This window comes from Anabrus simplex, chromosome 5 (assembly GCF_040414725.1).
Source record: "Anabrus simplex isolate iqAnaSimp1 chromosome 5, ASM4041472v1, whole genome shotgun sequence".
NCBI classification, from domain to species: Eukaryota; Metazoa; Arthropoda; class Insecta; order Orthoptera; family Tettigoniidae; genus Anabrus; species Anabrus simplex.
Window position 1 is genome coordinate 317964694 of NC_090269.1, and position 26503 is coordinate 317991196.

Sequence of the window (26503 nt, forward strand, 5' to 3'; positions counted from 1 at the left end):
GAACACCACCTCTACTCAGTTGACCTTCCGAAGCTGAGTTTACCCCATTCCAACCCTCGTACCACTTTTCAAATTTCGTGGCAGAACCGCGAATCGAACCTGGGCCTCCGGGAGTGACAGCTGATCACACTAACTACTATACCACAGAAGCTATTTATAAAATGAGAAAATACTAGAGACGAACAAAAGCCTGTTCTCGACCCGCTATTTCGTCGGCCTAGATCTTCTCTTTATGACGAATTTTTTTTATTAAACGTTGCTCCGATAACGTAGTACGCAATGAACTGCATGAAAAATGCAATGTGCCTCTGATTTCACAATATAGGCACACATAGTGTTAACACTCTCACGTCAAGCCATACAACACGAACTTCATGAAAATATAATTATAGACTGGTTATTATATGGTTGCTCCAATTCCCCTTATAGACCATTTTATTGATAGATTCAATCTTCATCCACTTAACCCATTTAATGCCCAGGGCACCTCGTTGCTCATTAAACCGCCGTAGTTCGGCTACCACAAGAGATTAATGCTGCGGATATTCATTTAATCCAAGCAAGTCGCCTTGGGACGAGCAGATGATGAGCTTGTAGCCTGCCCCTCGCCAATCGGTAGCGTCCTCCTTAGCCCCTAACTCTGAAGTAGCTGAACCACCTGGCTGAAATACTTCAACTGAGGAATTCAAGCATTATAATAATATCGTGTGGCTATTTCTAGCCGAGTGCAGCCCTTGTAAGGCAGACCCTCCGATGAGGGTGGGCGGCATCTGCCGTGTGTAGGTAACTGCGTGTTGTTGTGGTGGAGGATAGTGTTATGCGTCGTGTGTGAGTTGCAGGGATGTTGGGGACAGCACAAACACCCAGCCCCCGGGCCATTGGAATCAACCAACTAAGGTTAAAATCCCCGACCCGGCCGGGAATCGAACCCGGGACCCTCTGAACCGAAGGCCAGTACGTTGACCATTCAGCCAACGAGTCGGACATTCAAGCATTAATCGATGATCATCTTACAGATCTGCAAATGTTTCTGTCGTGGTTTTCGTCTTCCCTGTCCTTCTGATGAAAAAACCTAAAAAACTGGTCTGATTCTCATGCAGGATTATTATTCTTGTTTTCGGTTTTGACGCCACAACTTGGCTAAATGTCGGCATCTTGGCCTCGGGTCTGATTTCCGACTCGGTCCAAGGATTTCAATCCGAATTTAATAATTCCCTTGGCTCGGAGACTGGGAATTTGTGTTGTCCCTACATTCCTGCAACTCATACACCATAGACAGCAATATCCTCCACCACATTCTTACACGGCAGACGCCGCCCAAACAGCACTCTGACCAGAGTTGCGCAGCTGGGCGCCCGTTGATAGCAGTCCAGTGCGACCGGGCTGGCTTGACTGAAATGCTGGCAGCTTACGTCCAAAGCGTACGTCACATTCAAGTGAAAGAGTGAACAAACTCAGCTCGGTACAGGCATAGTTATGTTCGATTGTGACTACAAAGGTTCCCTCGCATCATTTTCAACGAAACGTTGATTGGATTAGAGTATAAAAAGGACACTGTAATGCAACGAACAAATCATATAGTCTTCTAAAATTGTCCCTACACATTCAGTGCCTTGGTTCTTACCTACAGGTGCGTCATTCAGCCTAATATATGTTGTCATTGAAAGCTAATATAGAGAGTGGCTAAATATTTAGCCACCAGCCTATAAAGGTTAGCACACATCTTAATTTATATGCAACTCGTCCCACTACAAACCACCATAGAAACATGTAATATTCAGTCTGGACTGGAAACGTAAACTTTTTGAAACATAAATTGAAACATGGGGTACTGAGTAACCCATATTTTAAATGACAATTTGCATAAAGCATCCTTCTGCATTACAATTGAAACGCGCTATAGAAATACTACTTATCGGACATACATGGAATATTATTTTCAAATACTTTCAACAGTAATAAAACAAAATCTGCATAGGTTTTTTCATAATACTCTTGGCCAACTTCGTGTTTAATATGTTGTGTGATGATTTTTTTATGTTGTCCAGAAAATCAGCATTGATCAACAACCCAAAGCATTGGATGCTGTTTTCACGAGCTTAGCATGGACGTTAGGACCGTGTCTAATGATCATAATATCACGCATCGGTGTTCTTCAAGCTTTCATAAGAGGCTTGGATAACCATCGAAGTCCGTTTCTTCGTTTAGTTTACCATTCCTTGGTACATATGTGCAGCCCTCTTCCTTCGACATCTGAAGTGAGTAATGCTTCATCTACACTCTCCCCTTGGTCTGAATTCATCACTTTTTCTCGAATCCATTCACCATCTCTTCCAGTAATAAAAGTCTTTTCCTGTCATGTTATTAACCTATAAGCATTCGAGGAATCATAGAAAACAAATAATGTTTCTTGCCGAAGAATCAACAACAGTTTTACAAACATTATGAAACTTGGAAGAACAAGCTAACGTAAACTGAAATACGGGATGCTGCGTGTTCCGAAGCTACCACAGAGCTCGGAAGCAAAGATCTGCACAGAAACAAATCGTTATATTGGAATGCTGACTCCCTCCGAAGAAAAGTCACGTTATGGTGTTCACAGACAGTATGAAGATAACATGATAGCGGAAAGACATTTCTCTCGGCACTGTATTCCCCATGTTTCCATTCCAGGGTTAAATACATGTCTCCGCATCGGTTTGGTGTCAGGAAAGACATATGGCCTTAAAAGCGGGCTCATTTCACACGAATTGTCCACACCAAGTCATTGGGGAAAGGCCGGGAAGTAAAAGGTGATGATTCAGTAAGGCGTAATACATTTACGTAATTTAACGGATTAAATGCTTGATTGAACACATTGTTGTAGTGTTGTGTGACTTTCACAATTCATTGAGTTTTATGGTAGCGTTCTGCATTATACCTTTTTAATAAAACAGACTTCCCACATGTTAAGCATTCTGCTGCTTGTACAAAAGAATACCATTCTTCCCATCGGCTTTCAGTAGTTAGATTCGGTGAGGCCCTCTTCTTTTAAAATTGGCTTGCGCCTCCATTTCGAACCCGGGTATCGCCGCGATGATTGAGACTGAGTGGCAGATCTTCACCCACCATTGACCTTCCCGCCCTGTGACGTAACCACAATGTCACTCTAGTTAGGGTACACACACTAATTCCCCCCTCCCCTCCACTTATATGCTGTATGCGGGATAAAAACTCAGTATGAGCAGGACTGCTCTGGACAAAGCCGGTTACGTGACTTGAAACCATTCTCTACGTCCCAAGTTAAGTTCCGTGCGGGTCGGGTGTGAGAACAGGATTATCCAGCGTCGAAACTGGTGGATACAGGCTCACCGAAGAGTTTTCCTTGGAAGGGCTGCACCAGGCTTGCAATGACTACATCAATATGTATTATCACTATTTGGTAATAAATAAATCGTAGACTGCAATGACAACATCGAGATGGGACAAGGAAAACGACAGTATGGTCGTTACTAACTCACAGCATCCACAGCGCTAGACATGCCCTGAATGTCACCACCCAGCGCCACTCATAACTGTATAGCTTCCATATAATCACGGCCATAAGCAGGATGTCAGACAAAATTACATTTTTCAGTGGTATTTATGAAAGGACAAAAATATTGCATTTGTCAAAGTAGAGTAAGACCATGCCGACGATGGTTAAACTCGGCTTCTAATGATTTAAAGATAGCAAGTGTTGTTATTTGAGTCATCAGTCCGTAGACTGGTTTGATGCAGCTCTCCATGCCACCCTATACTGTGCTAACCTTTTCATTTCTACGTAACTGTTGCATCCTACATCTGCTCTAATCTGCCTGTCATATTCATACCTCGGTCTACCCCTACCGTTCTTACCACCTACACTTCCTTCAAAAACCAACTGAACAAGTCCTGGGTGTCTTAAGATGTGTCCTATCATTCTATCTCTTCTTCTCATCAAATTTAGGCAAATCGATCTTCTCTCGCCAATTCGATTCAGTATCTCTTCATTTGTGATCCGATCCATCCATCTCACCTTCAGCATTCTTCTGTAACACCACATTTCAAAAGCTTCTATTGTCTTTCTTTCTGAGCTAGTTATCGTCCATGTTTAACTTCCATACAATGCCACGCTCCACACGAAAGTATTCAAAAACATCATTCTAATTCCTATATCCATGTTTGAAGTAAGCAAATTTCTTTTCTTAAGAATGATCTTCCTTTCTTGTGCTAATCTGCATTTTATGTCCTCCTTACTTCTGCCATCGTCAGTTATTTTACTACCCAAGTAACAATATTCATTTACTTCCTTTAAGACATAATTTCCTAATTTAATATTTCCAGCTCACCTGCCTTCGTTCGACTGCACTCCATTACTTTTGCTTCGGGCTTATGTATTTTCATCTTATACTCCTTACCCAAGACTTTGTCCATACCATTCAGCAGCTTCTCAAGTTCTGCAGTCTCAGATGAAATAACAATATCATCGGCAAATCTCAAGGTTTTGATTTCTTCTCCTTGAATTGTGATTCCCTTTCCAAATTCCTTTTTGATTTCCTTTACTGCCTGTTCTATTTAAACATTGAAAAGGAGGGGGAACAAAATGCAGCCTTGCCTCACTCCTTTCTGGATTGCCGCTTCTTTTTCAGAGCCCTCGATTCTTATTACTGGAGACTGATTTTTATACAGATTGTAGATAATTCTTCGTTCTCGGTATCTGATCCCAATCACCTTCAGAATCTTAAATAGCTTGGTCCAATCAACATTATCGAATGCCTTTTCTAGATCTACGAATGCCATGTACGTGGGCTTGTCCTTCTTGATTCGATCCTCTAAGATCAGACGTAAAGTCAGGATTGCTTCACGTGTTCCTACATTTCTTCTGAAGCCAAACTGATCTTCTCCCAATTCAGCTTCAACTTTTTTTTTCCATTCTTCTGTAAGTGATACGTGGTAAAATTTTGCAGGTATGAGATACTAAACTAATGGTGCGGTAGTCAGCATCGGCTTTCTTGGGAATAGGTATAACAACATTCTGACGAAAATCGGATGAGACTTCTCCTGTCTCATACATCTTACACACTAAATCGAATAACTTTGCCATGCTGGTTTCTCCTAAGGCAGTCAGTAATTCAGGGGGAATGTCATCAATTCCAGGTGCCTTGTTCGTATTTAGGTCGCTCACAGCTCTGTCAAACTCTGACCTCAAAACTGGGTCTCCCATTTCATCAGCATCAACAGCCTCTTCTTGTTCCAGATCCAAATTATCTACTTCTTTACCTTGATACAACTGCTGGATATGTTCCTACCATCTTTCTGCTTTGTATTCTTTCCCTAGAAGTGGCTTTCCATCTGAGCTCTTAATATTCATACACCTAGATTTCCTTTCTCCAAAGGTTTCCTTCATTTTCCTGTATGCAGCATATACCTTTCCTAGAACCATACAACCTTCGACATCCTTGCGCTTTTCCTTCAGCCATTCTTCCGTAGCTACCTTGCACTTTCTATCCACTTCATTCTTTAATCGCCTGTATTCTTTTCTGCCCTCGTCATTTCTAGCATTCTTGTATTTTCGTCGTCCATCAATCAGATCTAGTATGTCCTACCTTTTCTTCCTTTTTAATATTCCTTCAGCGGGCCTACTAACTTCATTTTTCATGACTATCCACTCTTCCTCTGTTGTGTTTCCTTCAGCCGTTTCATTTAGTCCTTGTGCAACATGTTCCTTGAAACAATCCCTCACACTCTTTTCTTTCAACTTGTCTAGATCCCATCTTTTTGCATTCTTTCCTTTCTTCAATTTCTTCAACTTCAGATGGCATTTCATGACCAAGTTGTGGTCAGAGTCCACGTCTGCTCCTGGGTAAGTTTTGCAATCCAACACTTGGTTTCTGAATCTCTGCCTAATCATAATGAAGTCTATTTGATACCTTCCAGTGTCTCCAGGTCTCGTCCACGTATACAGCCGTCGTTTGTGGTGTTTGAATCAAGTATATGCAAGGACTAACTTATGTTCAGTGCAGAATTCAACCAGCCGACTTCCTCTTTCGTTCCTTTTCCCAATCCGAATTATCCTTCTGTATTACCTTCTCTTCCTTGGCCTACCACTGCATTCCAGTAGCAAGTATTCAACTAAATGAAGCTACAGAATTGGTTACAAATAGAGGACTGTGGCGGAGATTAGTAAAACGACATAGGCTTACAGACTGAACACTGAAAGGTATAACAGTATATAATGAAGATGTATGTATGTATGTATGTATGTATGTATGTATGTATTGCACCCATAAGCGAATTTGGCCTAATTTAATTCACAATTAAATTGAATATTTCACATATGAGATACCACAGTGAGGCTGTGAAACTAGCAGTCACAAAGGAACTTTCTGGCGCCAGTAAGACGGCGAGAGAATCCATGAAACTCTTCTCTTGGCACGACCAAATTGTAAACCATCCTTAGGATCCCTTCCAATAAATTTTATGACACCGCCGGGGAGTGGCGACTTGCTGTTCGTTCTCACCAGAAAAGCACGCGTTGAAGCCTGACCTACTTTGCTAGGACAATAGGGGGCCAACGACTATAACCGCCAATCCTTGGGAGGAAGCGGATGCACCCACGTTTGGAAGGGCGCGAAAGTCTCAGCCAATCAGAATATTCTAAATTTGAATGAGCCGTCAGACCGGGAAATCTACAATCAGTATCTCGCGATCTGAAGCCCGATGTGGTAGTGAAAAACAGTGTCCTGACTTCTTTATAATATTTGGTGAATTATCAGTACCAATCTGTGGTTAATCAGTGCCTAATTATTAAAATTCAACTTCACACGGAGGAGTAATAGGATCTAGAGGAAGGAGCTGTCATGGCAGGATGAGGCCATCCACCGGAAGAAAATAACACCAGTGACGCGCGCAGTCGTGTGGATTATCCTATGATCATTTCCCGCGGCGCAATATCACATGTGAGTCGGACAAAATTTAGGAGGTTTTGCATATAAATTTTGAAAACCATAACCTACGGATGTACGAGAAAGCGCTCCCGAGGACTAGATTATTACGCCACATCCCTTCCACGGAACTATTTTCCAGGTGGTGGGAGGAATTTCTACAAAACCCAGCGACCACAGGGTCGAGCTCTCAGTGTTTTTGCATTCGTTCTGAATTCTCAGTGTTTTGAGTCATTCGCAGTGTCTTCAGAGTTCTCAGTTCTCAGTTATTGTCTTGAGTACTTTTAGTGTTACTTCAGTATTCTCAGTGAATTTACGTTTGACAGAGTGACAGAGTGTATCAGCAAATGCATTTAGTCAGCTTTATTTTGGCTGGTAAGAAAGCGATTAGACACTTGTAGGCATTTTTAGAAAACCTTGTATTATTTACTTGGGAGAATAGCATTTCAGAAAATGAACATTTTCACAGACTTTTACTGTAAATTCAGGGAGAGTAGGCAAGAATTACACTTTCAACTCAAATGAACTCACACTACTAGTCGAGGGAAACAAGTCCATGTTTTCCAGCATATTTACATAAAAACATTTCTAACCAGCGGGGAGTGTTACATGTGAGATCAGTATAAAATTTTCTCCACAACAGAAACTGTATTTTAGCTTGTTTCTACCATTCTACAAACTGTTTGGCAAGCGAGATGTTTACGGGGAGAAACCAGTAAAGACAGACAGGAAGGTGATTGACTTTCTTCAATGGAGGCCGCAATAGTCAACCTTGAGGAGACAGTTATGTCCCAGTAGGGTTATTGTACTGTAAGCTGTAGTGTAAACAGAGCTGAGGGATCGGCGAGCAGGCCAGCAGGTGATTTTGCAGGTAGATAGCGAGGCGATCATCCTTCTACACAACAGGCAGGAGTCTGCAGTGGCATTTTCTAACTTTCACTGGAGTGAGAGAAATACGAGTGTTTTATGCTAATATAAACGTGTGTCACGGCATGGCAAGAATGTGTCAAATTTGCGTGTGTAATAATCTGGAATACCACATCAGCTTGAAGATGGAATTCTAATTTCCACGATGACCGGGGCCGGTGGGTGAACCGACCTGCCTCCACCATTAAGGTATGAGCATCATTATAATGTAAATAATTATGTAGGACCGTGGCAAAAATCGATGATCAATGTAGTTTAAAGTACTAGGTAGGGTTGTAAATAATTCACAGTTTTATAATACTGATAATAATAATAATAATAATAATAATAATAATAATAATAATAATAATAATAATAATGTTTATGTTGCACTTTCAGATAGGCTTATTTTGTGCACTTTGTTTTAGGAGATGTTTGTTTGCGTGTATTTATGGCTGATTTTGTAGTATGTCACTTTGACAGTTAGCTTTGATATTTGATCTACGAGTGTAATGTCAGTTTATTATTATTTTTCATCATGATTTTAGATCGTTGGTTTTGAGTCGATTTTGTTGGAGTTTTGATCTGGAAGACGCCGTCGCGATGTTTTCAATGTTTATTTCGGTAGTTTGCGCTTTCAGCTTGTTTTATGTTGCGGAATCATCCTTCTGATGTCCGGTTTTGATTGTACTTATCCCGCGTATTTTGCGACGATTTTTGGTAGACGCGAATTTTTATTTCTGTGTAGTTGCGGTTGCGCATGTTTCAACATTTGTGTTTTGAGAGGCAATCTCGTCATTCTTTGTTTTGATAGAAACGGTGAGCGCCATTGATGAGTCAGCTCTGTGATTTTTGTGATGTGTTAACAGTGAATGATCGAGAGATCGAGCTAGATGATTAATATCCCTGATGAGCTACGTTGATGATGGAAATATAATATTGGGACCATGTCTTGAATTGTTGTAAGAAGCCGTAATGTGCACTACGGATATTTGCCCGCCGGATACGAGCGAGGCTGTATTGTGAGAATAATGTATAATAATGACGTCGAGAATTAATGAATAAATAGAATTGCGAAATGAAGAATTTAACCACGTGTGTTAAATGTGTTACGACATGGGTTACGATACTACAGGCAGGAGCCTGTATTTGTTTAAATAATTCCAGGGAAAGTAGATGCTTGACAAATGATGCTAGCCAGTATACAATGTGAACAGAGCGACGAGTCAATGTGTTTTGAATATTTATGTAGAGTCACGGATGACGTGAAGTAACAGTAATTTGTCCATTAAGGTTAAATAATATCATGTCCAGACATTTATCGTCTGAAATTAGAGATTGCCGTCAAATTCGCAATATTTTATTTTGCTACTCGCAGCGGGGTATGTTTCTCTGGTGACTCCGAGTTTGTTTTGCGCTTTCTATCCTTTTAATTTCCCGTAGGCCGCGATGGTGGGATCCAGTTTGCTTATTTGTTTTCTTTTCTGTTTGTACCTTTTATCGTTTATTTGTAGGACGCAAGCGTATGTGAATTATTTATATTTTGTTGTGATGTAAATAGATAAGTGTAGCTAGGCTAGTTTTTTTTGATCTCTGTATTTTTTTTTTGTCGGAGCAGTGTTTCTCTGGTAATCAACGTAATGATGTAAATACCATTTCAGATGTTAGGTTTATTGGATCATCGATTATGTCACAGTCGAAATGGTAGTGGTATGCTCATACCAGGCATCTAAGTAATTACCAAACTTTCTTTTAAAATCCACTACATTTTTATTTTGAAATGAAGCGATCTTTAAATAAACCAATTGTATAAAACTGCCGCAATGAGTGGTAAATAAGAGGGTATCTGCCTCCATCTAGTGGTGATACCACAAATATGAATTGATAATAAAATGCAGTTAGCGGCAAAGTCAATAGAAATTTTTAATGTACAAGGATCGCTATCATTTGATAATGTTAACATCAGGCATTTGGCCTAAATTTCTGTTTATTTTAAGAAGTCCAGTCTATCACAGACATGCGAATGAAGTTTAATTAAGATGAGTGGTTGGATACACTCAGAGTGATGTTTCGATAATTAATTTGGTTTAATCATGAGGTTTTGTATAAGACAACAGTTATGTAGGAATGAAGTGTGATGTTCATGGTTGTTCTGTTTTCTTCGAATTATTCCTTAAGTGATACACTCGCTTAGTGCAGTCCATGATTATTTAAATTTGGGTATTTTACCAAATGAGCAACAGGTGTTAAACATTTAATAAATCCTATAAGTCAGTGGTTTGGTGGCATACCAGTATTTAATTTACTTTATTGTGAGTCAACTATTTTAAATTTATTTTGAGAGATATTTTTTCTCCGTAATGTATTCCTGTATTTCAAGAAGGTGGTCTTTCTGACCAAAGTTTTAAACTGAGTCATTTTATTAACTTGATGACAGTGTCAAGATAGCCTGGTATATTTTAATTGAGGTGTTTGACCTTCAGTCAGTTTATTTAGGCAGTTTTTGAATTGCTTTGCAAGGCAGATCCCTACTCTTTAATATTTTATTAGTCACTGTTATTTCATTTGTTTACGTTTTTCACTAGTTCAGTTTACGTTCAATTTTTCGCACTTTGCTTTTATTTGAATAAATTAGTCTTTTATTTAAATTTTTAATTCAGTCTTGGGTACCGTCATTTTAGTTAGTTTGCCCCTTCTTTTCATTCCCTCACTCCTTTATCAGCGGGTGGCCTCTCCGGGGATAACGGACGGGCACGACTGAGAAAGAAGAGTCTACATGCAGCGGTGAGTATATTTACATGTCATTTATTACAGGAGCAGCCGGCGCACAGAAGAAAGAAGAGATCACCGCAGTTGTTGCCTTTAAAAGGGCACAGGGGCCGGAGTGAGGAGTGAAAAGCGTGTCGCCCAACTTTAGGGGCTAGATTTGCTTATCCCGGGACTGTGCATTTTACACTTAATTTATTTTGTACCCAGACTAACAGCCATGAACATAGATTTACTAAATGTTGATAAATATGAATGCTGTGATAGTACTGTTTGACAAGTAGTGGTATTAATTATAAATGATATGTTTTGTATAATTTTATCCAAGTTTAGGATAAAATTGTTTTGTATTGGTAATTACTGTGTCTTACATGTGTTGGAAGTAGGTTGGGGAGCCTGATGGTCTCAGTCGTATTCTCTCAGCATATAAGAATGTCGATTAGCCAGGAGCAGTGGGACATGTTGATTAAAACCATTAACGATTTAAGTGTAACAACTAGTGAGTTGAAATCGAGTCAGGCCGAACTATCGAATAAGATCGAAAGTAGCCAAACAGAATTAGCCGACGAACTGAAATCCAGTCAGGCCGAACTTGTAAACAAGGTAGAAAGTAGCCAGGCCGAATTAGCTAACGAATTTAAAACCACACAAGGCGAATTAAAATCCAGCCAGGTAGAGTTAGCCAATGAGTTGAAAGCCACACAAAGTGAATTGAAATCTAGTCAAGCTGAACTTGCAAATAAGATTGAAAGTAGCCAAGCCGAACTTGCGAATAAAGTAGAGGCAGTACACGGACAGGTCTTGGAAGAATTCAAGCAGTGTGAGATAAAGCTCGAGGAGAAATTTATAAAGAGCCAGGTTGAACTGAAGAAAGAGTTACGGGAAAACCAGGATAAACTCATGCAGGCGTGTAATGCAAACAGGCAGGAGACTATGGAAGAAATAAAGAAGTTAGCCGATGCACAAGCACAAATACAAGAGCAGTTAGACAGCCATAGCGCGACGGTTGAGGAAACTATGAGGGAAACCAGGGTAATGGTGCAAGATCAAGGCACGGATTTAGCTCGAGGTATCATACTCTTGGAAGAGCGTATAGATAAAATTGAGGATGAGACTAGAAAAGAGATGAATAAAGTATGCGTACAGATTGGAGAGACCCAGGAGAAAACGAGCCACGAAATCATGACCTTAAAGTCGGAAAACCAGGATATTACAAAGAGGTTAACCGAACTGTCAGAAAAGATAGCGGAAACTGAGGGTGCGATTACACTCAGTGAGCAGTCAGTAAGACAGGAAGTTAACGAGGTCATAGAGGGAAAAATCCAGGCAATTAAGACCCAGGGTGAAAACCTCTCGACCTTGGTCAAGATGCTAGTAGACAAACAAGCCGAGTCCCAGGTAGCCAGAGAAATTAGGATACAGCCGCAGCATGAGCCGACACAGACCGAGCCGATAACAAAAATATTTAACATGGAAAAGACAATGCCGGAAAGTACGCAAAGAACTGAAGCTTCCACGCAGATCATAAACATCGTGCGTACGAGTGACGATCAGCCGAAGAAATTTAGTGGAACGTCACAAATAACCCCAAAGGTATATCTTAGGGAACTGAAACAATATTTCCAAGATATTAAAGCCCCAGAAGACAAGAAACTACGCATAGTAGAAAAATATCTGGAAGGACAGGCGAAGACCTGGTACTACGGTTTCGTAGATACTTTTAAGACGTTCGCAGATTTCGAGAAGGCTTTCCTCGAAAGGTACTGGTCCTTATCCACACAACAAGCACTCAGGATGGACTTGTACACTCGCAAGTACATGTCGACACAGCCCACACGATACTTAGACTTCTTCTTAACACAGCTCGTCAAACTTAGACAGTTAGATTCTCCGGTGTCAGACGAAGAGATCGTGCAGACAATAATCAAACAATTTCCGTCGGACGTGCAGAGAATGCTCATTACAGCGAGGGTAGATCATCCAGCTCAAGTTGAGGCTATTTTAAGGGAGCTAGACGCTACATCCACTAATAATGTACCGCAGAGAGTGACCAGGCAAACGCAGGAACATAGGGCTTACCTAGCTAATGCCGCCAGTGAAAATGCACGAGGCAATGCGCAGGTAAACGGCCCGAATTCAGGCGCAGTATCGCGGCGAGATACGAACACGAGACGCCAGGAGGAAGAAATCCAACGTCCGTGGTTTAGAAAACCTAATTATCCAGACAGGCGACCGCGCTACCAGGACAGGCAGCCATACCAAAGGAGGTACCTCTCACGTGACAGAAGGCGATGGGAAGATCGAGGGAGAGACAGGCCTTACTATCGCGACCCTGAAAGGAGATGGAACGAGAGAAGGAATTACCAGCGAGATAGGAACTCGGACCCGAGGTATCAAGAGGGGCGCCGATACATCAATGAACTGAGTAACAAACAGCAGCGCGATCCGTGGAAACAGGCAATCGAATCCCAAGACATGAACCCGGATATCACAGGAGCCGAAAGCCTCGAGTTCCAGCAAACAAGAAGGAGAGGAAGCGAGGACCGCAGACCGCTCAATCCGAATGCACCGACGTACGAGGGGACCGGTGCTAGAAAAAAAAAACTTCAATTTCGAATTAGTAGCTCCATTAGACACTGACTCAGCCACACATTTAACCATTGAGAATGAAGAGTGGGAAGTAGCTAAGGTAGATTCATGGATAGCGCAGCCTGAGGACTTGTTAAATGATGAATTCAAGCAGGAGAGCCCACAAATTTTACCTCTACCTGTGATTAAAATCAAAATTTACGGAACAAGCATTTTAGGACTTTTAGATACTGGTGCGAGTATCAGCATTATTTCGAGGACTCTGTTTAATGATTTGAAAGAGAGAATGAGCCTACCTGAGATTCCAGTCTCGACAGTAAAAATAAAAGGGATTGTGCCAGACAAGGTGACTACCTGTAAGTCCCAGACATACCTGGAGATGACAATAGGGAGCTCAACCTACAGTCATACATTCATCATAATGGCCAGAGTTAACTACAACGTAATTCTTGGAGCTGATTTTCTAAGGGAAACACATGCCATCATTGACCTTGCAGGGGGCGTTGTGAGATTCCGAAGGAATGGAGGTCACGACAAGGTGGCAATAAATCAGGAAACTGATGAGGACGAAGCAGATAACAGTACTGACGGAGAGTTCCATGATATTTTAGGAACTGAGCATGCGGACGAACAGTTAAATATTTTGGACCATGAGGGGATTTTTACAGACATTTTTATGGTTGATACTGCAGAAGATATTGAAAATTTAATCAATGACAAGGTTGCAGAGTTTAAAGGGACGAAAGAACAGAAAGATCAATTAAGAGCCTTCTTAATTGAACATCAGGCCGTATTCGATTCCAAAGTAGGCCTCATCCCTAATTTTACATACGTTTTCAATGTTTTGGACTGGGAACCATACAAACGTAAGCCGTATCCAGTGCCAGAGAAATACCACGAGGAGGTCAAGCAAATTATCAAACAAATGGAAGAAAACGGGATCATTTCGAAGCGACCCACTCCGTACGTGAACAGCCTTGTCATAGTAAAGAAAGCCGACAATTCCCTGAGGCTGTGCCTCGACGCTCGCCAATTAAACTCCAAATTAATCCCGGAGAATGATCAAGCCATGCCTATTAAGGACGCAATTCGTCGATCTTCACAGGTGTAGACCTGACCAGTTCTTTTCACCATGTCCTTCTGCATGATAAGTCGAAATTACTAACAGGGTTTATGTTTGATCAACAGACCTATGTCTTTGAAAGACTCCCGTTCGGAACCCGCAATTCTTCTAGCGCTCTCATACGGGCACTTGACAGGAACCTAACAGACGAAGTCAAAGCAGTTACTACTTTGTACATCGATGACATGATAATCGCAAGTAAAACCTTCGAAGAAAACCTCCAAAATCTAGGTAAACTGTTTAAAAACCTTATAGAAACCGGATTCAAGGTGAATATCAAGAAATCACACTTCTGTCAGCCGGAAATCCTATTCCTAGGACACGTGATAGACGGCAAGGGAATCCGACCAAATCCAGTAAAGTTAGAAGCGATAAGTAACTTCCCTAGACCTACCAAGGTGAAGCATATCCGACAATTCCTTGGTATGTGTCAATTCTTTAGAGAACACTGTAAAAATTTCACCGAAGTCGTAGCACCACTACAAGACCTGCTGTGTAAGAATAACAAATGGAAATGGACACAGGAAGCAGAGACAGCGTTCTCAAATACTAAAGAACTGTTAGCCAGGAGCATACAATTAGCGTATCCTGATTTTAGCAGACCATTTATCCTTCAGACAGACGCATCTAAAGTGGGCGTAGGTGCAGTCTTATTCCAGGAACAGGACAATGAATGTAAAACCAAGGACTATTTAGGCTTTTATAGTAGAAAACTGAGATCGCACGAACGGAACTACACAACTACAGAGCTGGAAATGCTAGCTATAGTCCAAGCCCTACAGCACTGGCGGAAAGTTATTTATGGATTTCCAATCGTCATAAGAACCGACCATAAAGCTTTAACGTTCATGTTAAAATCAGCTGTTTCATCTGATAGAATTACTAGATGGTCACTGTTCGTGCAGCAATTTAATTTCACCATTGAACACTGTACCGGCAAGGCAAACATTCTAGCAGACGCCTTAAGCAGGAACCCAAATAAACGTGAAGAGCAGGTAAACTATGTGGACTTAACCCAGGAAGACCGAGATGTACTACTCCGACTGAGCCAGTTACCAACCTTTCAACAGGCTGATCCATCCTTACAGCCGATTATCCAGTATTTCCAGGGAGCAATTCAACAAGGGGACCCTCGTTATGACGAAATTCACAAGGCCGCACAAGAATACAGATTGTTAAATAATCAATTGTTAAAATACGCAGATAAGGATCATACTAAATTAAAGATTGTCGTCCCGAAACAATTACAGGAAGAGCTAATATGGCATGTACACCGTGTTATTGGGCACGGAGGTATTGATAAGACCGTGGCCACAATTCAGGAAACTTTCATCTGGAAAGACCTAAGGAAAACTGTCAGGGATGCAATAGTTACATGCGACACTTGCCAACGTGTCAAGGCGAACTCGTACCTTTTAAAACAGAAGCCAATTCCCATTCTACCGTCAAAGCCCCGTTAGTTATTCGCGATGGATATTTATGGAAAAATCCCGAAATCACGGAGAGGCAATCAGTTCATATTAGTCACCATGGATGTATTTTCCAAATTTACAAACCTTTCTCCAATGCAAAAGGCCAATACTAGGTCAGTTTTAAGATGCATTAATAGGGAAATAATTCCGGCCATGGGAAAACCGGAGAAATTATTAACAGATCACGGAACCCAGTTCACCTCCGCAGAGTTCAAAACAGGTTTAAGGCAATTAGGAATACAGCATGTTCTGAGTTCAACACGTCACCCAGAGTCGAACCCGGCAGAAAGAGTAATGAAAGTCATCGCAAAATTCTGCAGAATTTATATCCCAGAACAACATTGGCGATGGGTCGATATTCTCCCATTGATCACTGACTGCATAAATAATACTGTCCATGAAGCAACAGCGAAAATCCCGGCCACAGTGCATAATGGCTTACAACCGGCCAGGCCGTGGGGACCAGTCGTTAATTGTCCGCCTGAACCCCTATTATCTCCGGAACTATGTACACAACAGGTACGGGAGCACTTAAGAGAGCAAGCTGACCGCAGGCTGAGAAGAGTCCGAAGGAAAAAAATATCACAAGCCATTAAGGGTAGGTGACATGGTATTGATCCGTAGACCAGCCATCTCCGATCCTGAAAGGAAGTATTACGCAAAATTCGCACCATTGTACATCGGTCCTTACAGCATTGTCCAGGATATGCAAAACAATGCATATAAAATTAGAAGTTTAGATGGAGAAAATGAAATGATTATGAATGCAGCCAATCTTAAAACATACCGAATAGCACCAGGCGCAGCTCAAGTGAATCTTGTGGAAAAACCAAGGAGCTCAAACGCAGGAGAAGACGCAAGTTCCGGCACGAAAGAAGAAGATGATGATGATAACCCGTGTACCGAAGAAGAAGATGATGATGATGACCCGTGTACCGAAGCAGAAGAAGAAGATGACCAGGAAACCCTATCAACGAACCCAGGAGACGACAGTCATTTCGAGATTGAGACAGGTCAACAGGAAGAAGAGAATTGTCCGGAATGCGAACAGAACTCAGCCGAGATACTAGCAGTCATGAAGCAGATTGCAGATGACCTCGAGAAAGAAAACAAACTTTTAGAGAGAGAAATCAGAGAAGAACTCAGACATAAGCAGAGGTATACTTCATAGTCAGGAGTATACATTCGCTTATGGCTGCAAGTATGTCTAGAATATCATTGGTTGAATTGAGAAATCTTCCACTATCGCGTAAGATTTCTAACGGCGTAAGGGGGCATTGCACCCATAAGCGAATTTGGCCTAATTTAATTCACAATTAAATTGAATATTTCACATATGAGATACCACAGTGAGGCTGTGAAACTAGCAGTCACAAAGGAACTTTCTGGCGCCAGTAAGACGGCGAGAGAATCCATGAAACTCTTCTCTTGGCACGACCAAATTGTAAACCATCCTTAGGATCCCTTCCAATAAATTTTATGACACCGCCGGGGAGTGGCGACTTGCTGTTCGTTCTCACCAGAAAAGCACGCGTTGAAGCCTGACCTACTTTGCTAGGACAATAGGGGGCCAACGACTATAACCGCCAATCCTTGGGAGGAAGCGGATGCACCCACGTTTGGAAGGGCGCGAAAGTCTCAGCCAATCAGAATATTCTAAATTTGAATGAGCCGTCAGACCGGGAAATCTACAATCAGTATCTCGCGATCTGAAGCCCGATGTGGTAGTGAAAAACAGTGTCCTGACTTCTTTATAATATTTGGTGAATTATCAGTACCAATCTGTGGTTAATCAGTGCCTAATTATTAAAATTCAACTTCACACGGAGGAGTAATAGGATCTAGAGGAAGGAGCTGTCATGGCAGGATGAGGCCATCCACCGGAAGAAAATAACACCAGTGACGCGCGCAGTCGTGTGGATTATCCTATGATCATTTCCCGCGGCGCAATATCACATGTGAGTCGGACAAAATTTAGGAGGTTTTGCATATAAATTTTGAAAACCATAACCTACGGATGTACGAGAAAGCGCTCCCGAGGACTAGATTATTACGCCACATCCCTTCCACGGAACTATTTTCCAGGTGGTGGGAGGAATTTCTACAAAACCCAGCGACCACAGGGTCGAGCTCTCAGTGTTTTTGCATTCGTTCTGAATTCTCAGTGTTTTGAGTCATTCGCAGTGTCTTCAGAGTTCTCAGTTCTCAGTTATTGTCTTGAGTACTTTTAGTGTTACTTCAGTATTCTCAGTGAATTTACGTTTGACAGAGTGACAGAGTGTATCAGCAAATGCATTTAGTCAGCTTTATTTTGGCTGGTAAGAAAGCGATTAGACACTTGTAGGCATTTTTAGAAAACCTTGTATTATTTACTTGGGAGAATAGCATTTCAGAAAATGAACATTTTCACAGACTTTTACTGTAAATTCAGGGAGAGTAGGCAAGAATTACACTTTCAACTCAAATGAACTCACACTACTAGTCGAGGGAAACAAGTCCATGTTTTCCAGCATATTTACATAAAAACATTTCTAACCAGCGGGGAGTGTTACATGTGAGATCAGTATAAAATTTTCTCCACAACAGAAACTGTATTTTAGCTTGTTTCTACCATTCTACAAACTGTTTGGCAAGCGAGATGTTTACGGGGAGAAACCAGTAAAGACAGACAGGAAGGTGATTGACTTTCTTCAATGGAGGCCGCAATAGTCAACCTTGAGGAGACAGTTATGTCCCAGTAGGGTTATTGTACTGTAAGCTGTAGTGTAAACAGAGCTGAGGGATCGGCGAGCAGGCCAGCAGGTGATTTTGCAGGTAGATAGCGAGGCGATCATCCTTCTACACAACAGGCAGGAGTCTGCAGTGGCATTTTCTAACTTTCACTGGAGTGAGAGAAATACGAGTGTTTTATGCTAATATAAACGTGTGTCACGGCATGGCAAGAATGTGTCAAATTTGCGTGTGTAATAATCTGGAATACCACATCAGCTTGAAGATGGAATTCTAATTTCCACGATGACCGGGGCCGGTGGGTGAACCGACCTGCCTCCACCATTAAGGTATGAGCATCATTATAATGTAAATAATTATGTAGGACCGTGGCAAAAATCGATGATCAATGTAGTTTAAAGTACTAGGTAGGGTTGTAAATAATTCACAGTTTTATAATACTGATAATAATAATAATAATAATAATAATAATAATAATAATAATAATAATAATAATGTTTATGTTGCACTTTCAGATAGGCTTATTTTGTGCACTTTGTTTTAGGAGATGTTTGTTTGCGTGTATTTATGGCTGATTTTGTAGTATGTCACTTTGACAGTTAGCTTTGATATTTGATCTACGAGTGTAATGTCAGTTTATTATTATTTTTCATCATGATTTTAGATCGTTGGTTTTGAGTCGATTTTGTTGGAGTTTTGATCTGGAAGACGCCGTCGCGATGTTTTCAATGTTTATTTCGGTAGTTTGCGCTTTCAGCTTGTTTTATGTTGCGGAATCATCCTTCTGATGTCCGGTTTTGATTGTACTTATCCCGCGTATTTTGCGACGATTTTTGGTAGACGCGAATTTTTATTTCTGTGTAGTTGCGGTTGCGCATGTTTCAACATTTGTGTTTTGAGAGGCAATCTCGTCATTCTTTGTTTTGATAGAAACGGTGAGCGCCATTGATGAGTCAGCTCTGTGATTTTTGTGATGTGTTAACAGTGAATGATCGAGAGATCGAGCTAGATGATTAATATCCCTGATGAGCTACGTTGATGATGGAAATATAATATTGGGACCATGTCTTGAATTGTTGTAAGAAGCCGTAATGTGCACTACGGATATTTGCCCGCCGGATACGAGCGAGGCTGTATTGTGAGAATAATGTATAATAATGACGTCGAGAATTAATGAATAAATAGAATTGCGAAATGAAGAATTTAACCACGTGTGTTAAATGTGTTACGACATGGGTTACGATACTACAGGCAGGAGCCTGTATTTGTTTAAATAATTCCAGGGAAAGTAGATGCTTGACAAATGATGCTAGCCAGTATACAATGTGAACAGAGCGACGAGTCAATGTGTTTTGAATATTTATGTAGAGTCACGGATGACGTGAAGTAACAGTAATTTGTCCATTAAGGTTAAATAATATCATGTCCAGACATTTATCGTCTGAAATTAGAGATTGCCGTCAAATTCGCAATATTTTATTTTGCTACTCGCAGCGGGGTATGTTTCTCTGGTGACTCCGAGTTTGTTTTGCGCTTTCTATCCTTTTAATTTCCCGTAGGCCGCGATGGTGGGATCCAGTTTGCTTATTTGTTTTCTTTTCTGTTTGTACCTTTTATCGTTTATTTGTAGGACGCAAGCGTATGTGAATTATTTATATTTTGTTGTGATGTAAATAGATAAGTGTAGCTAGGCTAGTTTTTTTTGATCTCTGTATTTTTTTTTTGTCGGAGCAGTGTTTCTCTGGTAATCAACGTAATGATGTAAATACCATTTCAGATGTTAGGTTTATTGGATCATCGATTATGTCACAGTCGAAATGGTAGTGGTATGCTCATACCAGGCATCTAAGTAATTACCAAACTTTCTTTTAAAATCCACTACATTTTTATTTTGAAATGAAGCGATCTTTAAATAAACCAATTGTATAAAACTGCCGCAATGAGTGGTAAATAAGAGGGTATCTGCCTCCATCTAGTGGTGATACCACAAATATGAATTGATAATAAAATGCAGTTAGCGGCAAAGTCAATAGAAATTTTTAATGTACAAGGATCGCTATCATTTGATAATGTTAACATCAGGCATTTGGCCTAAATTTCTGTTTATTTTAAGAAGTCCAGTCTATCACAGACATGCGAATGAAGTTTAATTAAGATGAGTGGTTGGATACACTCAGAGTGATGTTTCGATAATTAATTTGGTTTAATCATGAGGTTTTGTATAAGACAACAGTTATGTAGGAATGAAGTGTGATGTTCATGGTTGTTCTGTTTTCTTCGAATTATTCCTTAAGTGATACACTCGCTTAGTGCAGTCCATGATTATTTAAATTTGGGTATTTTACCAAATGAGCAACAGGTGTTAAACATTTAATAAATCCTATAAGTCAGTGGTTTGGTGGCATACCAGTATTTAATTTACTTTATTGTGAGTCAACTATTTTAAATTTATTTTGAGAGATATTTTTTCTCCGTAATGTATTCCTGTATTTCAAGAAGGTGGTCTTTCTGACCAAAGTTTTAAACTGAGTCATTTTATTAACTTGATGACAGTGTCAAGATAGCCTGGTATATTTTAATTGAGGTGTTTGACCTTCAGTCAGTTTATTTAGGCAGTTTTTGAATTGCTTTGCAAGGCAGATCCTTACTCTTTAATATTTTATTAGTCACTGTTATTTCATTTGTTTACGTTTTTCACTAGTTCAGTTTACGTTCAATTTTTCGCACTTTGCTTTTATTTGAATAAATTAGTCTTTTATTTAAATTTTTAATTCAGTCTTGGGTACCGTCATTTTAGTTAGTTTGCCCCTTCTTTTCATTCCCTCACTCCTTTATCAGCGGGTGGCCTCTCCGGGGATAACGGACGGGCACGACTGAGAAAGAAGAGTCTACATGCAGCGGTGAGTATATTTACATGTCATTTATTACAGGAGCAGCCGGCGCACAGAAGAAAGAAGAGATCACCGCAGTTGTTGCCTTTAAAAGGGCACAGTATGTATGTATGTATGTATGTATGTATGTATGTATGTAAGGCCAAAGAAGTAATAAAATTTACATGTGATAACAATGACATTTACAGTAAGATACAAAAGTTGAAAACTAGAAAAGCGGCTGGAATTGATCAGATTTCTGGGGATATACTGAAGACAATGGGTTGGGATATAGTACCACATCTGAAGTACTTATCTGGTTATTGTTTGGTCGGAGGAGCTATACCAGATGAATGGAGAGTTGCTATTGTAGCCCCTGTGTATAAAGGAAAGGGTGATAGACATAAAGCTGAAAATTACAGGCCAGTAAGTTTGACATGCATTGTATGTAAGCTTTGGGAAGGCATTCTTTCTGATTATATTAGACATGTTTGTGAAATAAATAACTGGTTCGATAGAAGGCAGTTCGGTTTTAGGAAAGGTTATTCTACTGAAGCTCAACTTGTAGGATTCCAGCAAGATATAGCAGATATCTTGGATTCTGGAGGTCAAATGGACTGTATCGCGATTGACCTGTCTAAAGCATTTGATAGGGTGGATCATGGGAGACTACTGGCAAAAATGAGTGCAATTGGACTAGACAAAAGAGTGACCGAATGGGTTGCTATATTTCTAGAAAATAGATCTCAGAGAATTTGAGTAGGAGAAGCTTTATCTGACCCTGTAATAATTAAGAGGGGAATTCCTCAAGGCAGTATTATCGGACCTTTATGTTTTCTTATATATATAAATGATATATTAAAGGAGTGAAATCGGAGGTAAGGTTTTTTTCGGATGATGTTATTCTCTATAGAGTGATAAATAAGTTACAAGATTGTGAGCAACTGCAACGTGACCTCGAAAATGTTGTGAGATTGACAGCAGGCAATGGTATGTTGATAAACGGGGTTAAAAGTCAGGTTGTGAATTTCACAAATAGGAAAAGTCCTCTCAGTTTTAATTACTGCGTTGATGGGGTGAAAGTTCCTTTTGGGGATCATTGTAAGTATCTGGGTGTTAATATACGGAAAGATCTTCATTGGGGTAACCACATAAATGGGATTGTAAATAAAGGGTACAGATCTCTGCACATGGTTATGAGGGTATTTAGGGGTTGTAGTAAGTATGTAAAGGAGAGGGCATATAAGTCTCTGGTAAGACCCCAACTAGAGTATGGTTCCAGTGTATGGGACCCTCACCAGGATTACTTAATTCAAGAACTGGAAAAAATCCAAATAAAAGCAGCTCGATTTGTTCTGGGTGATTTCCGACAAAAGATTAGCGTTACAAAAATGTTGCAAAGTTTGGGTTGGGAAGAACTAAGAGAAAGAAGAAGAGCTTCTCGAATAAGTGGTATGTTCCGAGCTGTCAGCGGGGAGGTGGCGTGGAATGACATTAGTAGACGAATAAGTTTGAGTGGCGTTTATAAAAGTAGAAAAGATCACAATATGAAGATAAAGTTGGAATTCAAGAGGACAAACTGGGGCAAATATTAATTTATAGGAATTTCTTTGAAATCATTTAGGAAAGGGCTAGGAAAACAACAGATAGGGAATCTGCCACCTGTGCGACTGCCCTAGATGCAGATCAGTATTGATTGATTGATTGATTGATTGATTGATTGATTGATTGATATTGTGTTTGAACCAAGTATTGGCAAGGACTAAATTATTATCAGTGCAGAATTCAACCAGCCGACTTCCTCTTTCGTTCCTTTGTCCCAATCCGAATTATTCTACTGTATTACATTCTCTTCCTTGGCCTACCACTGCATTCCAGTAGCAAGTATTCAACTAAGTGAAGCCACAGAATTGGTTACAAATAGAGGACTGTGCCGGAGTTTAGTAAAACGGCATAGGCTTGCAGACTGAACACTGAAAGGTATAACAGTTTATAATGAAGATGTATGTATGTATGTATGTATGTATGTTATCAAGGTTGAAAACAAAAATACAAGCTAGATGCTCAATGTTTGACAGAACAAAGACCAGTCTAATATGAATAGCATTACGCATTGTATTATTTTATTTTTGAAATTACCTCTAATTTCTCTTTTTTCAAACAAACACTTCAATGACAAAGCATACTAAACATTGTAAAGAGACAATCGAAATAAAACAAGCTGTGATAGTCTACTTAAACTATTCATTTCAGTAACAGTTACATCAAACTATATATTGGTTGTTACACAGAGCCCTTTTGAGAGGCGAGGGCAATAGTCAGCGTACAGCCGTTAACCAAGGAGAAATTCTCACGGAAATCTACGAAATGGCGTTCCTCTCGATGTCACCACAAAACCTATAACTTTAATGAGGTGTTATTTTCCAGGTAGCAGGGAAAGGCGGTCACTTTCCTTCATGGACTTCTTCTGGCTGACGATCGCGGTCTTCATTCCTTAGGGAGTCGATAATTCTGGCGGATATTCGACCAGAAGGAATGGCTAGCTCTTCACTCCATTAGGGGAAAGGAGTGAAATAATTGTAAAAGGGTATCTTCGTTAAAATAGTAGCAATGCATCTCTCCTACGTAGAATATACATTCTTCTATATGAAACATATAATGGTGGGACACTTCACGTTAGTAGCCCGGTAATCCTCCACACAACTATCATGGGATATTAGTTCTTTGCAATACCAATCTGTTCGGTTAATTTTAAAGTATTTTAATTAATGTAATATACAAGTATATGAAAATAGGTTATGGAAATTTATGGGCATAACAAAACAAATAATATAAGAGGGTATTCATCATCTATTTTTGCTAAACTGTTCACTTAATCGCCAGGGGTAACTGGTTCAAGTCACTTATGTCCTGCCACGTAGTGCACAGAATTCGTAACAGAAGGGTATGGTGAAGAGTATTAATATTAGCATACAAAATTCCCAAGGAAAAAGCGTTGGGTACGCAGAAATGATCAGAATCTCTTCTAGCGATCGAAGTACAAACATGAACGCATGGCTAGGGATTGCAAGGTATCAACTGTTTACATGTGCTGTGCAGTTGGCAAACAATACAGTAGTGTGCATTGCGTGACTCAACACATGTACGGGAGGAGAGTGGACAAGCCGACCGTCGGAAAAGATAAATTTAAAACATAATTTTCTGTAAGTTTTCGCTTTTGTGCCCTGCACCGCGTGAAACACACTACAAACCTCAAATAAAGATAGTAATGTTCATAGTGTGTACGGTATCTAAACAATTAACAGAAATCAATTATCACTAAACATATCTCCTCAATGGTCTAAGGACTCTAAAGTCGAGCTTGAAAGGCGCGGCCTGTTGCGTCAGGAAATCTAAATAACGTGAAGAAAATGTTTGGCATAAATAGTGGTGTAGATTTATGATTAACAACTATCAAACCAATAATAACGTACGGATCTACTTTGGACTTAGTTTTATTAGCCTATATCCTAAGATGCTCTGTTCTAAACAGCATTTAATACCTGTCAATACCCCAGGATGCGCTTGCAATGTTCACTTTAATGACATCAGTGATGTTACATGGGTATACCATTTCAGTAATTATTTTGTAGTGTGGCAAACATGCATCATGAAGTAATTCCACTATGCTCACCCGAAACCGGCAGGAGTATTACTACCATTATTCCAGTTTTGTACGCCAGTCGGTTTCGGATACCTTAACGCATGATAATCAGAATAATGTCTGTACATTATCCGGGCATGATGATCAGATGCTGCTTTGTGATCCACTACCATCACTACAGCAAGGTTGCACGTGAGCGAGCAACATATCAGTATACTAGGGTAGCGCACTGTCCAACGTTATCAAGTAAGACAGCTTGGCCAGCTACACGCTGCATAGCCTGTCTCAAAAGTTGCTCACGATTGAAATGACATTTCTTTGTCGATTTTCCGGTAAAAATGAAATGTCGTATGGCTTTTAGTGCCGGGATATCCCAGGAAGGTTTCGGCTCGCCAGGTGCAGGTCTTTCTATTTGACACCCGTAGGTGACCTGCGCGTCGTGATGAGGATGAAATGATGATGAAGACAACACATACACCCAGCCCCCGTGCCATTGGAATTAACCAATTAAGGTTAAAATCCCCGACCCGGCCGGAATCGAACCCGGGACCCTCTGAACCGAAGGCCAGTACGCTGACCGTTCAGCCAACGAGTCGGACTGATTTTCCGGTGAGATTTTACTAGGAAGAAACCTATTTCCTCTTACAATTTCCGAAACGTATTTTTAAACACCTTGTATACTTGGTTTCATCAGTAGGCCTATGTGACAAAGAGGTTAAGACACGAATTTAATATGCATGCAGTAAAAGAAGATAGGGCTATGACCAAGCAAGTGCTGTCCTAAAGATAGTTTTCTGTGGTTTCCCATTTTCACACCAGGCAAATGCTGGAGTTGTACCATAATTCAGGCCACGGTCGCTACTTTCCCCACTCCCGAACCCTTTCCTACTCCCATTGTTCACATAAGACCTATCTGTGTCAGTGCAACGTAAAGTAAATTGTAAAAACGGGAACAAAAACATAGGCTAGGAAATTACAACACTGTATGTAAGACGTTATCAGGAAAGGTATTGGAAGTAACATTTTTGCGCTTTTTATGAACTGATTGAAAACATAATGAGATTTTGTGAATTTCACAAATGGGTCAACTAACTTGCATAGTTAATGAAATGTACAAAGTAATGCGGAGTTCATGAAATGAATAGTTACATCATCCCCGTGTATCTTATACAGTGCACGTAACATATGTACCTCTTTTATTGAGTGCTTCCCATGGCTACGGTGAGTAACTTTGCAGCAAAATATTATGTATGATGAGGATAAACTAGGTCCTACGATTAAGGAAGATCTTGCCAACTTACCTCAGAAAATGAAAAAGGCATCCGACGAGACGCGATGACTGTAGTTTATGTAGACTCATATGGTTAGCTGCTGGCTCAGCTTTACGGAATAGAGCTACGAAAGCAAATGACGGCACGCGGGGCGCAGGATAGCCAATTCCAATGCTAATCCTCAGCATT